Source organism: Marmota marmota, unplaced genomic scaffold, assembly GCF_001458135.2.
Source record: "Marmota marmota marmota unplaced genomic scaffold, marMar, whole genome shotgun sequence".
In the NCBI taxonomy this organism is placed as follows: domain Eukaryota; kingdom Metazoa; phylum Chordata; class Mammalia; order Rodentia; family Sciuridae; genus Marmota; species Marmota marmota.
In genome coordinates, this window is record NW_026000229.1 from 36,840,273 (window position 1) to 36,856,197 (window position 15,925).

Sequence of the window (15,925 nt, forward strand, 5' to 3'; positions counted from 1 at the left end):
TTTATTTATTTTAGTTTTTTTCGGCAGACACAACATCTTTGTTTGTATGTGGTGCTGAGGATCGAACCTGGGCCGCACGCATGCCAGGCGGACGTGCTACCGCTTGAGCCACATCCCCAGCCCCCAGAAATATTTTTTACAAATATTTCTTTTTTAGAGAGAGAGAGAATTTTTTTAATATTTATTTTTCAGTTTTCGGTGGATATAACATCTTTATTTTATTTTTTTAATGTAGTGTTGAGGATCGAACCCAGCGCCCCGCGCATGCCAGGCAAGCGCATTACTGCTTGAGCCACATCCCCATTCCTATTTCTTTTAATATATATGTATATTTGTGTTCCCCCCCAATTTTGTAAAATTGGGAAAAATATATATGCATATTTATAAAAAAGTCAAAACAAGTTGTTACCAGCAATATTGATAAGAGGAGAGAAAGAAGAGGAAGAAAATGTGGGTACAAACCATGAAAGAAAATTTTCCTTTTCTTTTTTTTTTTTTTAACCATAAAAATAATATATTAGGCTGGGGTTGTGCCTCAGTGGTAGAGCACTCACCTAGAACATGTGAGGCACTGGGTTCAATCACAAGAAGGTATAGAGAATTAAGTAAAAATAAATAAATAAAATCTATTGTGTTCATTTACAACTAAAAAATAATTTAAAATAATAATAATAATAAATTAACTTTTATAACTTTATTGTTGATTTTTTTTTTTTTTTTTTTTTGGTGCTGGGTATCGAACTCAGGGCCTTGTGCTTACAAGGCAAGCACTCTACCAACTGAGCTATATCCCCAGCCCTTGTTGTTGATTTTTGCAGTGCTGGGATGCTAGGCAAGGGACCTAGAATGGTAGGCCCTTTTTGCAGGGCCTGGGACACACTAGGCAATTGCTCTACAACTGAATTATATCCCAGCCCCACTTTTATATTTTAAATATAAAATTAAAATAATTTAAATATGATTCTCCCTCAATCAGAAATATTCCAGAAAAAAAAAGATGATAATCAAGTGGTATGAGACAAACAAGACCAAGGGTTAGCACAAGAAGGTATAGAGAATTAAGTAATATTAAGCTCATTTTCTGAATCACCCATCTGCTGGAGACTTCTCAAAAAAATGTTGAAAATGTCATGAAGTATGAAAGTTAAATTGCATTTAATTATATATTTGACAAATCACCTTTACTGAAAAGAACAACATTCACTGAAATTAGACACCTAGGGTACAGCATTTACCTCTCCCTACATATATGTGACTACCTCAAAGGAAGGTAGTACTCCATGATCCAATAAAAAAATATTATAGAAAATAGAATTTCAGCTACAGGCACATACGTAGCTATAGAATCATCAGTTGAGCTAAGCAACATTCCAACCCACTTGCGTGGGCTCATACTGTGCTACACTGAAATCAGACATAAAAACAAAGTGAATGTCATATTATTTCTTCATTGTATCTGCATGCTTGATATTGATTAAATTTAAAAGAAGATACTCTGAAAATAATCAACTACTTTATGAGATTTATATACATGTGAATATGAATACTTTGGAATAATAATAGATAGTGAAAAGCCAGAACTTTTACTCTATGAAAATATGATAAAAGTGGGAATATATCATAAGATTGTCACTTTTTTATTTACTGTTGTCACCAACAAGAAAGCAAGACTTACCAGCTCTCTGCTACCTAATAGTTTGTTCATCTATAATCAATTTAAGGGAAAACTATGATTTTCAAATATTTATAGCTGGGATTTAATCTTTAAAATACAGTATATCTGGGCTGGGGATGTGGCTCAAGCGGTAGCGCGCTCACCTGGCATGCGTGCGGCCCAGGTTCGATCCTCAACACCACATACAAACAAAGATGTGTCCCCCGAAAACTAAAAAATAAATATTAAAAAAAAAATTCTCTCTCTCTCTCTCCCCCCTCTCTCTAAAAATAAATAAATACATAAAATACAGTATATAACAAAAAGTAATTGTTTTGGGGGTTTTTTGTTTGTTTGTTTGTTTGTTTTTAATTTAGTCAAGGGGCTCAATGACAGAACACTTGCCTAGCATGCACCAGACCCTGGGTTCAATCCCAGGCACCACCAAAAAAAAAAAAAAGTACTGAAATTATCTTTAATATTTTATTATACTATCATTATGATTTGGTTCTAAAAATACCCCCCCAAAGAAACTCATGTGTAAGGTAGCACAGCAATGTTTAAAGGAAAAAAGACTGGATTATGGGAGTTACAACTTTATCAGTGGATTCTTCCATTTCATTAATAATCTGAAGAAATTACTGGTGGTAACTCAGGCAGAGGGGAATGACTGGAAGAAGTAGGTAAATGAGGGCATGGCCTGGGGCCAGCCCTATCCCTGGCTCTTTGCTTTCTGTTTCCCTGCAGCCATGAGCTGAGAGCTTTTCTCTGCCATGCCCTTTTGCAATAATGTTCTTTTTCATCTCAGGCCCACAGCAACTGAGTCAGCTGATCACAAACTGAGCCACTGAAACTAGAAGCCCAAAATAGAATAAACTTTTCCTTCTCTAGGTTGTTCTTCTCAGGTATTTTGGTCAGAGGAAAAAAAAAAAAAAAAGCTGACTAACACCAGGTGTGGTGGGACATGCCTGTAATTCCAGCAGTTTGGGAGGCTGAGTCAGGAGGATCAAGAGTCCAAAGTCAGCCTCAGCAATATGGAGGTGCTTAGCAACTCAGTGAGACCCTGTCTCTAAATAATGGGACTGTGGCACAGTGGCAGAGTGATTGCCTCACATATGTGAGGCACTGGGTTCAATCCTCAGCATCACATAAAAATAAATAAGTAAAATAAATAAAAAATAAATAAGTAAAAATATTATGTCCATCTATAATTAAAAAATTATTTTAAAAAAATACAAAATAGGGCTGGGGATGTAGCTTAGTGGTTTTGAGTCCCTGAGTTAAATCCCCACAATCAGAAGGGGAAAAAAAAAAAAAAAGCTCCCTAACAAAGGGATGAACATACATTTGCATTTTAACATGCTCCTTTTGTTTATTTATTTAGGTACTGGGGACTGAACCTAGGGATACTTTACCACTGAGCTACATCCCCACTGGTTTTTTGTTTTGTTTTTTATTTTTTTAGTTGTTGATGGACCTTCATTTATTCATTTATATGTGGTGCTAAGAACCGAACTCAGTGCCTGACACTTGCTAGGTAAGTATTCTACCACTGAGCTACAACCCCAGTGCCATTCCCCCAGTAATTTTTATTTTTTTGCGACAGGATCTAGCTAAATTGCTGATGACTTCACTGATTTGTTGAGGCTGGCCTTGAATCTGCAATCCTCCTGTCTCAGCCTCCTAAATTGCTGGGATTACAGGCATACATTATACCCAGCTTGAAGGTAATTTTTTACAACAAAAACTATATAAATTCAGCACTACTTCAAAGTAATTAGACATGAAGTACTTATTTACTCAGGTCTGTATAGCAAATAAGAGAATTCAGAAGTATGAAAAATTACCAATCTCAAAAAATTTTTAATAAAAAATATGAAACTACAGTCCAGCATGGTGGTGCATGCCTGTAATCCTATCAGTTTGGGAAATTGAGGCAAGAGACTCTTGAGTTCAAAGCCAGACTCAGCAATTTAGCAAGGTCCTAAGCAAATCTGCAAGACTCCATCTCAAATAAAATATAAAAAAGGGCTGGGATGTTGCTCAGTGGTTAAGCACCTCTGGGTTCAATCCCCAATACCAAAAAAGAAAAAAGAAAAAAGAAATATGAGCTACACATATTAAAAAAAAAAAACTAAAGAAACATCACATATAGTATAAATGAAGTGATAAATCAAATGAACAGACAATACTATCAGAGTTCAAAGACAGGTAAAACAAAGACTGAATAGAATCACCAGAAAAATAGTGAGTATAATCCTGGAGAAATGTTCTCAACCAGTGCCAACTATTATCAATATAAGACTCCTCTGAGCTGTCATCAAACATAAATCACTACGTGGATCACCATGATAAGTTAAACAAGCATGGTTCTTACCTCAAAATATTTATCATCAAAGGGATATAGAATAAATACCAATTAAAAATTGGTATTTTCACAGTTCATCACCATGGGGATTCATAAGTACTGGTAATAATTCTCTTTCTCTGGCTTTTCTTTCTTTCTTTCTTCCTTTTTTTTTTGGTGTGGGGGGGTGGGTGTGTGTGTTTGTCAGAGATGGCATCCAGGGCCTCATGTATGCTTAGGCAAGAGGCAAGAGCTGTACTACAGAGCTATAACTCCCAGCCTAATAATTCTCTTTCTTGATCCAAGTGTTGGATCAAGATATAATGTATTACTTTGCAAAAACTCATTAAACTATACATATAACATGTACACCTTCATATTTATATATGTGTGTATATATACATACATATACATACACACACACACACACACACACACACACAATACTATAGTAAAACGGTATTTTTTTTTAATCCAGGTACAGTGGTGCATACCAATAATCCCAGCTACTCTGGAGGGTGAGGCAGGAGGATCACAATCTCGAGACCAGCCTCAGCAACTTCAGTGAGATCCTGTCTCAAAATAAAAAATAAAAACAGCTGGGGATGTAGCTCAGTGGTAGAGCATACCCTGGTTCAAGCTCCAACACAAAAAAAAGATTCTACCTCCAGTCCTAATCATTCTCTCACAAGGGTCAATTAATTATCTATCTCCTACAGCCTACTAAATATCACATCAGGACTTCCCATCCTTATCTCAGACTCTCTTTCCTTCAAAAATCAAAATTCCTGGGTTAGGGACATAACTCAAGAGCACTTGTCTAGCATGTGTAAGAAAGTTATCAAAATTCAGACTTTTCCTTTCTTTTTTATTTTTCATTTTTCTTTTCCTAATCTTTCTTTCAGTGTTTGTTTTTTGAGACAGGCATTAAGTTGCCCAGACTGGTCTCAAACTCCAGAATGCAAAGTAGCCTCCTGTCTCCACCTCTGGAATAGCTGGAACTACATTACATGTGTCCCTGACTCCTCCATACTCTTCTATTTGGGTCAATGGCACATATATCCAGGCTGAAAACCTTAGATTCAGAGAACCTCTCCAACTCAGGTGATTTATCAAGTCCTATTTCAAATCCAGTAATGCCAGGTATCTTTCTAGGTGTCAAGAATATAAATGACAAAGTTCCTTGTCTCATGAAATTGAAATTCAAAAGGACAGTGACAAATAAATCCATTTTTTAAACCAAGCTAATGATTATATACTATAATGATAGCAAAACAATGAATGAATCAGTAAGAGAAGTTGCTTAAGGACTAGTGATCAGGGAAAACTAAGCAGATTTAAACTAAGAACTGAATGGTAGAAAGGAACCAAACTTGGAAAAGAATATCCAGGTAAAGAAAAGGTAGATGCAAAGGCACTGAAGTCAAGACAAACAGCCCATTCTGTGAAATGACTCAGTCAATGTGGCTAAAATGTACAGAATGAGAGCAAAGATGACAGGAAAGGAGCTGGGGCTGGGGCTCATTAGCAGAGCACTTACTTGCCTTGTACATGTGAGGCACTAGGTTCAATCCTCAGCACCACATAAAAATAAATCAACAAAATAAAGATATTATGTCCATGTATAACTAAAAAATTTTTTTTAAAATATGACAGGAGATAAGGCTGCAGAGGTAGGTAAAAGTCAAATCTTGTAGCATGTTGTAAGCCACAGTGGAAGTTTGCATCTTACAAGTCACATTTTAAGCATCTTATCTCTAGGCTCTCACTTCCACTATCACTCCTAACTTCCATTCTTAATTCCCCACTAGATCATCATAACAATCACCTAAGCATTCTCTATAATTTTAGCCTCTTCTAATTTCAAAACATTTTCATCATACAAGACCAAATATTTTTTTAAATATTTATTTTTTAGTTATATTTGGATACAATATCTTTTTTTAAAATTTTTTAAAGATTTTTTTAAGATAGACACAATATCTTTACTTTATTTATTTATTTATTTATTTATTTATTTTTAATGTGGTGCTGAAGATCAAACCCAGTGCCTCACATGTGCGAAGCAAGTGCTCTACCACTAAGCTATAACCCCAGCCCCTGGATACAATATCTTTATTTATTTATTTATTTGTTTGTTTATATTTTTTTTACTGTGGTGCTGAGGATCAAACCCAGGGCCTCACACGTGCTAGATGAGCATTCCACCACTGAGCCACAACCCCAGCCCCAAGATCAAATATTTTTAAAAACCACTGCTTTGAACTACTCTAATGCTCAAATACTGTCAATGCAGGCTGAGTGCAGTGACACATACCTATGATCTCAGCAACTCAGGATGCTAAGGAAAGAGAATAGCAAATTCAAAGACAAACTGGGCAACTTAGCAAGAACGTGTCTCAAAATAAAAAATAAAAGAACTGGGGATGTAGTTCAGTGGCAGAGCACTCTTGAGTTCAATCTCCAATAAGAAGAAGAAAAAAGAAAAAGAAAAGGAAAATATAAAGAAATTGAGTATACTTTTGCATAGAAATATAATTTGGAAAAATCTGCTCTTTTCAAATCTATTATTTCAAATAGCAACAATATTGATATAATTATCTTAAATTCTTAGTGGCAATATAAAATGCTAGTTTGCAAGAATGCATATTTAAGATAAAAAGGCAGTTACAACATTTTTAAAAGAACTGAAAAGTAACCTGAAGTGTTGAAAAACTTGCATTTTGAAATTTTAAATACAGTTAACAACTTACAAAACATTGTGATTGACACTAACAAATGCATAATCCTGGTGAGGGATCACCTTGGTGAAGGAGGACATTCTAAGGCCTCTCCAAACTCAGTGAATGCAACTGGAAACCAGATCTTACAAAACTCCAAACCTCCACTTTAGGCTCAGGGATATGGGAAAATCCCATTTCCACTCCATAAACCCTAAAGTCAAAAACCCAAATTTTTGTCTTGGATGTCCAGATTTCACAGCAGAGGAATACCCACACATGGATTAAAGGCACTGTGTTCTATGTAGTGAGAACACATAGAACACAGGAACAACTATTTACTGAATGCTTACTATTAATGCAAAGCATTGATTTTAGCACTTTACATTATTTATCTCACTAATCCTCAAAACAAACCAAAAGAAGATATAGGATAAGAAAAGGATAAGAAAAAGTTAAGTGAATTTAAGTAACTTATAGGAGGCACAGAACCAGAAATGTGTTGAGGGGATTGGTTTAAACAAAGGATCAAGAATCAGAAAAGCAAAAGAATTCTCAAAAGGAACTTTAAAGACAGAAATAAGGCCATCAAAACTTCTGAAAAGAAATATTATCTCCAACCTAGGGTTCGTGGATGATGAAATAACAGGTCCATGTCATTACTACTAGCACAGGGTACTTAACTCAATGGTAGAGCACTTGCCTTGCATATAGAAAGCCCTGATTTTGTTCTCTAGTACCAAAAAATAAACAATACATGAATAAATGTGAAAGAATAAAACATTTGGATACAATATAGGAGTAATTTACTCTCTGTATATGTCATTTATCATATCAAAGGGCCAAATCAATAATATCTTATTGAACCTAGAAATGTAAAAGAGAAAATGGACAACTTTTAAATCAATTTAAAATGCTGAAAACCGATATAAGGTAAGACTGCACATAACTTTGAGAACATAATTATGGGCTTAAGAAATGCAAAGTCCTTGATATATACTATAGCACTTTGCACTTACTAATACACTGCTTATTAAGATTAAATTCCTTTGTAATCTTATGTTTCAGTTCCTCAACTAAATTTATACAGCCTCATGTACAGGGAAACATATCTTTTTCTTTTTTAAAGCCACTCATACCTCATACAATGCCCATATATGGTTGGTGCTCAATACATGCTTAATATTGAATGACAAAATAATCAACCCTACTTTAGGCTCACAGACTGAAACCCTCACACCTACATTCACACCATTAAGCCTCCCTCTACACAACAATTTAAAGGACATTCCTGGGGTGAGTACTGCTGAATCTACTTGGATTTATTACATTAGGTTCCTTTTCCAGCAAAGAGCTCAAAGTACATGCATAATGTTAAAATAGAATTCTTGACTACTGAGAAGGTGGGTGGCAAAGTGGGCAAGTGAAAGAAGAATCTATTATAATAGTTTGCTTCCAAAGAATAAGCATTATTCAGCTCTACAGATTAAAACACTCCTAACATGTCTCATTCTGACATCATTTCATTAAACTTTGTTCTGGCTAACTTAAATCAAAATGAATATCACTAAAACCAAAAACTTGCCATAATAAAAAGATCCTAAAAATCTCAGCTAATAATTCATAAACTGTATAAGATCTAGTTTTAATTTATTCTTTTGCCAAATCAAAACTTGTAAACTTTTTAAGCATTATGATTAAGCATCTACCACATGCCAAGCACTGGGAAACAAATAAAAAGACAATCAAAATACCAACTCATTTTATATTTTGCTATAAATAAAAGTACAAACAACAGCTCTGAGAAGTACCATGCAGTGAGGGATGGACTGACTTCTACCTATTAAAAGTAGAAGTTACAAAGCAAATGTAAGGGGGACACTGAAGAGTGCTTTCCTAGCCTAGGTGAGGCACTGGGTTTGATCCTCAGCACTACATAAAAACAAATAAAGGTTAAATTCTTAAAAAAGAGTAGAGCACTATGGGCACAGCAAGATTGATAAAGAACCAGATGATGGGTCTAATATGCAAAACTGCAAAAGTTTGGAGTTTATGACCTCAGATAATGGAGGAAAAAAAAAATAGATGGCACCAAAACAGGCTGGTAGACCAATGGTACAGAATAGAGGACACAGAGACTAACCTACAAAATTACAACTACCTTATATTAGACAAAGGTGCTAAAAGCATGCAATGGAGAAAGGATAGCATCTTCAACAAATGGTGCTAGGAAAACTGGATATCCATATGCAACAAAATGAAATTGAATCCCTTCTCTCCCGTGCACAAAAGTTAACTCAAAATGGATCAAGGACCTAGGAATTAAACCAGAGACTCTGCATCTAATAGAAGAAAAAGTAGGCCCTAATCTTCATCGTGTAGATTAGGCCCGAACTTCCTTAATAAGACTCCCATAGCGTAAGAATTAAAACCAAGAATCAATAAATGGAATGGAATCAAACTAAAAAGTTTCTTCTCAGCAAAAGAAACAATCTGTGAGGTGACCAGAGAGCCTACATCCTGGGAGTAAATTTTTACCTCTCACATATCAGACAGAACACTAATCTCTAGGGTATATAAAGAACTCAAAAAGATAAGCACTGAAAAAACAAATAACCCAATCAACAAATTGGCCAAGGACCTGAACAGACACTTCTCAGAAGAGGATACACAATCAGTCAACAAATACAAAAAAAGCTCACCATCTCTAGCAATCAGAGAAATGCAAATTAAAACTACTCTATGATACCATCTCACTCCAGTAAGAATGGCAGCCATTATGAAGTCAAACAACAAGTGCTGGCGAAGATGGGGGGTTGTGGGGAGATACACTCATACATTGCTGGTAGGACTGCAAATTGATGCAGCCAATTTGGAAAGCAGTATGGAGATTCCTTGGAAAGCTGGGAATGGAACCACCATTTAACCCAGCTACTCCACTTCTCGGACTATACCCAAAAGACCTAAAAATAGCATACTACAGGGACACAGCCACATCAATGTTTTTAGCAGCACAAATCACAATAGCTAGACTGTGGAACCAACCTAGATGCCCTTCAATGGATGAATGGATAAAAAAAAAATGTGGCATATATATACATTGGAATATTACTCAGCACTAAAAAAATAACAAGATCATGGCATTTGCAGGGAAATGGATGGCATTAGAGCAGATTTTGCTAAGTGAAGTTAGCCAATCCCTAAAAAAACAAATGCCGAATGTCTTCTCTGATATAAGGGGGGTGACTCAAAATGGGGTAAGGAGGAAGAGCATGAGAAGAAGATTATCACTAAATAAGGAAGAGAGGTGGGAGGGAAAGGGAGGGAGCAGCGGAATTGCACGGAAGATGGAAGGAGACCCTCATCGTTTTACAGATTACATGTATGACGAAGTAAGGAAAAAGAAAAAAAAAGAAGTGTGTCACATTAGATTGGGTAGAGAGAAGCTATGGGAGGGGAGGGGAGGGGAGGGGAAGAGGGAAAGGAAGGACAGCAGAATAAAATAGACATTATTATTGCTGTACGTATATACTTGACTACATGACCAATGTGATTCTACAACTTGTACACTCAGAAAAATGAGAAATTATACCCCATCTAATTCAAATGTATGATATGTCAAGATCATTGTACTGTCATGTGTATCTAATTAAAACAAATTTTAAAAAAAGAAAAAAAAATAGAAAGCATCAGGCAGAAAAGTGACAACCTGGGAATTCAGTTAGTAGGAAGGGCATATCTCAAGGACATCATTTAATAGTGCACCATCAGATGTTACTCAGTATACAGTGTGTTAATGCCAATACAAAAAAGAAATCTAAATATAGTATAATTTACTCCCCTCCCTGATTTTGATTTCCACAGTCTCAGGGCTCAGACATTGACCCTCTTTATTTACTGGATGACCTTATCAGCTCCACATAAAGACCATCTACATATCAGTGACCCAAGCATATATTCACAATCCTGACCTTAATCCTGGAATCCAGACCTGAACAGTCCACTGCATACTCCTCTAATCCTAGATAAGTAGTAGGCATCTCAAACTCAAAAACCCAACTAAACTCTCCTCTAAACTAGCTCCTTCCAGTCTTCTCTATAAATGTCATCAATTGTTCCAGCTAAAAACCTTGGAATCATCTTTGATTCCTCTCGCTTTCCACAACTCAACTCTCAGCAACCACTTCTCACTACCATTACTACCTGCTTAGTCCAAACCATAATATCTCAACATATTATTCCAGTGACTTTTTTTAAATTGAGGATTCAACCTAGGGATACTATACAACTGAGCCACAAAATCAGTCCTTTAAATTTTATATTTTAAGACAGAGTCTCACTAAGTTGCTCAGGCTAGCCTTGCATTCCTCCTGCCTCAGTCTCCCAAATCTCTTGAGATTACAGGTATGCACCACTGAACCTAGCCAATCACCTGGCCAAAGACAAATTCTCAAATGCACATATTTGCAAACTTACTAATTAGTACCTTAACAAAAAAAGAGAAGTTCCTAAATCCAAGAATATAACGGTTTTTTAATGCTTTCAATAAGTATAGTCAAGTCAGGTGTGGTGGCCTGTAATCCCAGTTACTCAGGAGACTGAGGCAGAAGAATGGCAAATTTGAGGCCAGACTAGGCAACATAACAAGATCCTGTTTCCTAAAAAAAAAAAAAAAATTCTGGATGTAGCTTAGTGGTACAGCGCTGGTCTGACAAGTAGAATACCCTGGGTTCAATCCCCAGTAACAAAAACAAAAATAAAGCCAGGTGCGGTGATGCACGCCTGTAATCCCAGAGACCCGGGAGGCTGTGACAGGAGGATCACCAAGTTCAAAGCCAGCCTCAGCAAAAGCAAGGCGCTAAGCAACTCAGTGAGACTCTGTCTCTAAATAAAATACAAAATAAGATTCATGATGTGGCTCAGTGGTCTAGTGCCCCTGAGTGCAATCCCCCATATCAAAAAATAAATAAATAACAAATAAATAAAAACAAAAAACAATTATGTTCTGATGGAAATAGTCACCAAGAGTAATGTATGAATGCCAATTATCAGATATTATGATTTCATATTACACCTATAACAATCTGCCAGACTAGGGGAAAGTGTTGTTTTGTATTACTTATGTGAAAAATAAAGTATTTTTATCTTTATTCATTATTTTTATTTTGTGTGACTACCTACTCATGTCTTTTGCCTATCATATATTAAGATCATTAACCTAGGTCCAAAACCTGATTCAACTTTTTCCCACAATTTGCTAGGCTTTGCTCATCACTGTATTCTCTACACCTAAAAAAATTGTCTAGCACACAGTATGCACTGAATAAATATATTAAATGAATGGTGAGTGAGTAAATGAGTTTGGTTTTTGTTTGTTTGATCTCACTAAGTTGACTAGGCTGGCCTGAAATTCTCCATCCTCATGCCTCTGCCTTTCCAAGTGGCTGGGATTAGAGGCACCTGCTTCCGTGCCATTAATAAACTTATCTTTTGGGGCTGGGGTTGTAGCTCAGTGGTAGAGTGCTTGCCTAGCATGCATGAGCCACTGGGTTCGATCCTTAGCACCACATAAAAACAAAATAATGTGTCCACCTAAAATTAAAGATATATAAATAAATAAATGTTTTTTTTAATAAATAAATTTATCTTTTAACTTTATGGTGTTTCTGCCAATTTGAGTCAATTTTAAAATTCCATCAATCTTTGCCTTTGTGGATTCTGCTTTTTGCAGACATGCTTCAAATGACTCATCCTATTTCAACACTAGAAAACTGTTCACCCATTTTTTTCAAAGTTGCAACTTCCTGATCTCAAATTTTAAATACTTAACTCACCTAGATTTTATTTAAATTTTAAGGTAAGAATAACATTTTTTAAAAAATGATTAGCAAAGTATTCCAACATAATATTTTTCCACTGATATGAAATGCCACCTAATACTAAATAACCTTATGTTTCTAGATTTATTATTTTGTTCCACTGCTGTCTACTCAAATCACCACTTGCACTTTTGATTATTATAGCTAACTGTATATCACCAAGACAAGCCCACCTACTTTATCTTTCCAAATTGTTTTTACTTTATTGGTACATTCTTTTTCTTTCTATCTTTATTTTTATTTCTTTATTTTTATGTGGTGCTGAGGATTAAACCCAGGGCCTCACCAGTTCAAGGAAGCACTCTACCACTGAGCTACCACCCCAGCCCCTATAGGTGCATTCTTTCAAATGAATTTTAGAATCATTTTGTCAACTTTTTAAAAGGAAATCTAAAGCATGGCGCAGTGGCATACACCTGTGATCCCAGGGGCTTGGGTGGGGGTGGGAGGGGCTGAGGCAGAAAGATCATGAATTCAAAGCCAGCCTCAGCAAAAGTGAGGACCTAAGTAACTCAGACTCTGTCTCTAAATAAAATACAAAACAGGACTAGGTATGTGGCTCCGTGGTTGAGTGGCCCTGAGTTCAATCCCACATAACCAAAAAAAAAAAAAAAAAATTCTACCTGGGCCCAGACATGCACACTTATAATCCCAGCAACTCCAGAGGCTGACTCAGGAGGCTCTAAAATTGGAGCACAGACTCAGCAACATAAAGAATAAAATGAGGGGCTGGGGATGTGGCTCAAGCGGTAGCGCGCTCGCCTGGCGTGCGTGCAGCCGGAGTTCGATCCTCAGCACCACATACAAACAAAGATGTTGTGTCCGCCAATAACTAAATAAATAAATATTAAAAAAAAAAAAAAAAAGAATAAAATGAATGCGGATGTACTGGTTCAATCCAGTACAAAAAACTAAAAGGAAGGAAGGAAAAATTGGTTCTCTTCCCACAAAATTCAAAGGCTCTTAAAGATAAATCAAAGGGTACTATAAAATATATAAGCAGTGATATAGAAAATATATTTATGTTTACTTCCTTTCTCCCAAGGTCTTGACACTCGGGGAAAACAAAGAGCTAGTGCGGGAAGCAGAGACTTTTAATGAAGAATATTAAAGGTTTGCAGTACAAAAACTCATAATTTTTTCAAAGACTGACCCACCAAGTGAAAAGACGACTCCTAGGGTCTTCTAGTCAACTTTACAGGACATTAGTGAGTCCTTCAAATTAAATATTCCCCATCTCCACCGTTATGACAATAATGGATATCCTTTCTTTCCAGAAAGCATACAGAATCTAGATGTCTAAAAGACTATTTTCCCAGAGGTAGTAGACAGGAACATTGTATAAATGGAATTGATAAAGACGGATATGCCCAGAATATAATCATTTATCTACACCAAGTTTCGCACAGCACTGTTATTGGGAGTTTGAATGATTGCTTGTCATTTTTTCTTTGAGGGTAGGGATTGTCTCATAATAATTTGTTTATGACTTCTTCATTGTTTTGGATCAAACTCAGGGCCTCCCTCACAAATTCTAAACAAGCACTCTGTCACTGAGCTCCATCCCCACCACGCCATTGTTAACATTTCTTTTTTAATCTACAGATAACTGAGAGTAGGTAGTCATGGACCTTATTTATTTAGGCTCTTAAAAACTAATCACCTCTAAAAAGCTAAAATATAAATCAGGTTATAAAACCAGCCAAAGGCCTGGAACCCCAAGTCTCTTAAATCCCACATCAGGGCTCATTACACCACACAGCACAGCTTCTCGCCATGCTTGCCACGCTTCGAAGTGGGAGGGGTAAAAGCAGGCCATCTGGCCTCTGCACAGACTCTGGGAAATCACTGGACGCAGCAGTAGAAGGCACGTGACTTACCACGCCCCCTTACCCCCCCACTCATTCCCCGCGCCAGCAGCACGCGCTGCCAACCTCGTCATGTGACCTTCACGCGGCCCCAGCGCTGCCCCTGCTAGGCGACTCTTTCCAGCAGCCATTTTGCCGAGAACTTGTCATCCGCGCTCACAGCGGGGCAAGAGGGCACGAAACGCCGTGCCCACATAATACAGGCTGCACACGCGCTTCGAAGGAGCGCTTAGAACGTCAGGACTGGGTCCAACCTCACCGAACACGTCGCACCCCGGGGCGCTGAGAAAAGCTGTGGGTGCGCCTCGGCCTGCAATTGGCTGTGGTGCGCACGTGACACCAGCCCCCCCACTCTCGCCGTCCCCGCTGCCCCTGAAAACACCCACGAGAGACTCTTAACACCTCGCACTAAGTACACGCTACCGGGCGCGTGGGAACAGATGGAACGCGTGGCAAGCAAGGCGCCTGCGCGTACCTGCCGGGGCAGACAGTAGCCAGCCCACGCGTCGCTCCACTCCCGAGTCCGGGGATCCTCGCGCTGCCGGACCACCCGGCTAGCCATTGGCTAGCAGGTCTGGTCACGTGCAACTTTCAGATCCGCCCCTAACCGCTAATCACCTGGCACCGTGCTCGAAGCGGCACCGAAAGTCGTTCGCACGCGGAAAGGGAGAATAGTTAAGAGTACCTCCTTTTCTACCTTTATGGGAGTACATCCATAAAGACAAAATTAGAAATCAGCGTCGGGAAACTAAGTAAGCTCACACATACCGGCTTAACTTCGCGCACCCCTCCAGGAGCTGTGAACCATCGCCCTTGGGCGCTCCCCGATGCACGCCGGGATGCGTCTGGCGCCCTTCAGTGTGCTGCAGAGCATGCCGGGAAAGCCACCTCTCCCGATTTCCTGGCTCTCGCCTCTGGGGCGGTAGTTCTGTGTCCCTTTGAGAGCCAGGTCCTTGGACTCCGAATGAGAGGGTTTGGGTAATTATGGGAGTGTGACAGTATACCTGACACTTTCAGTCCCTCCTCCATCATTTGTTTAATCCGTGTGATCTTGGGGAAAATGCTTAACCTTCGTGAAGCAAGTATTTAGTTGTTGCCTGCAAACTGACTTTGTGAAGACTACTGAACAGCAAGAGTATTTACCCACAAGGAAACTACTAGACATTCATAATCGGTGGAAAAGAATACTAACTTAAACACAACTTACTACAAGCCCCACTTAAGAGTGTAAATAATACTTCGAATATTGCTACAAATAGAAAACTAGAATTTTACTGGTGAACTTACACTATTACCAGGGAGAGTGAGGGTGGGAGGATATGGGCTTTTTAAAAAAAACCAAGGGCCGGTCTCTGTCACAGTTGCTGATTACACCTAATACTAGCTATAGTGTATTTGAACTGAGAAAAATACCTGCTGACCCTGAAAAAAGGTGATTATACATCGAACGAATTAAT

General features: G+C 37.8%; 1 protein-coding gene across 23 annotated transcripts in view; it reads right to left on the minus strand.

Moving 5' to 3' along the window:
* The window catches only part of Mga (MAX dimerization protein MGA), a 123,628-nt gene extending 108,300 nt beyond the window's left edge, over window positions 1-15,328 (minus strand). For 10 of the 23 annotated variants that reach the window (XR_007343784.1, XM_048792902.1, XM_048792901.1 and 7 more), the window contains exon 1: window positions 14,944-15,043. The gene's annotated coding sequence lies outside the window, so the exon portion shown is untranslated. Of the gene's footprint in view, window positions 1-14,943; window positions 15,045-15,236 lie in introns of those variants that run through there. The other 13 variants (XM_048792903.1, XM_048792897.1, XM_048792900.1 and 10 more) reach the window with 4 other exon arrangements.
* Window positions 15,329-15,925: the final 597 nt, after the last annotated feature.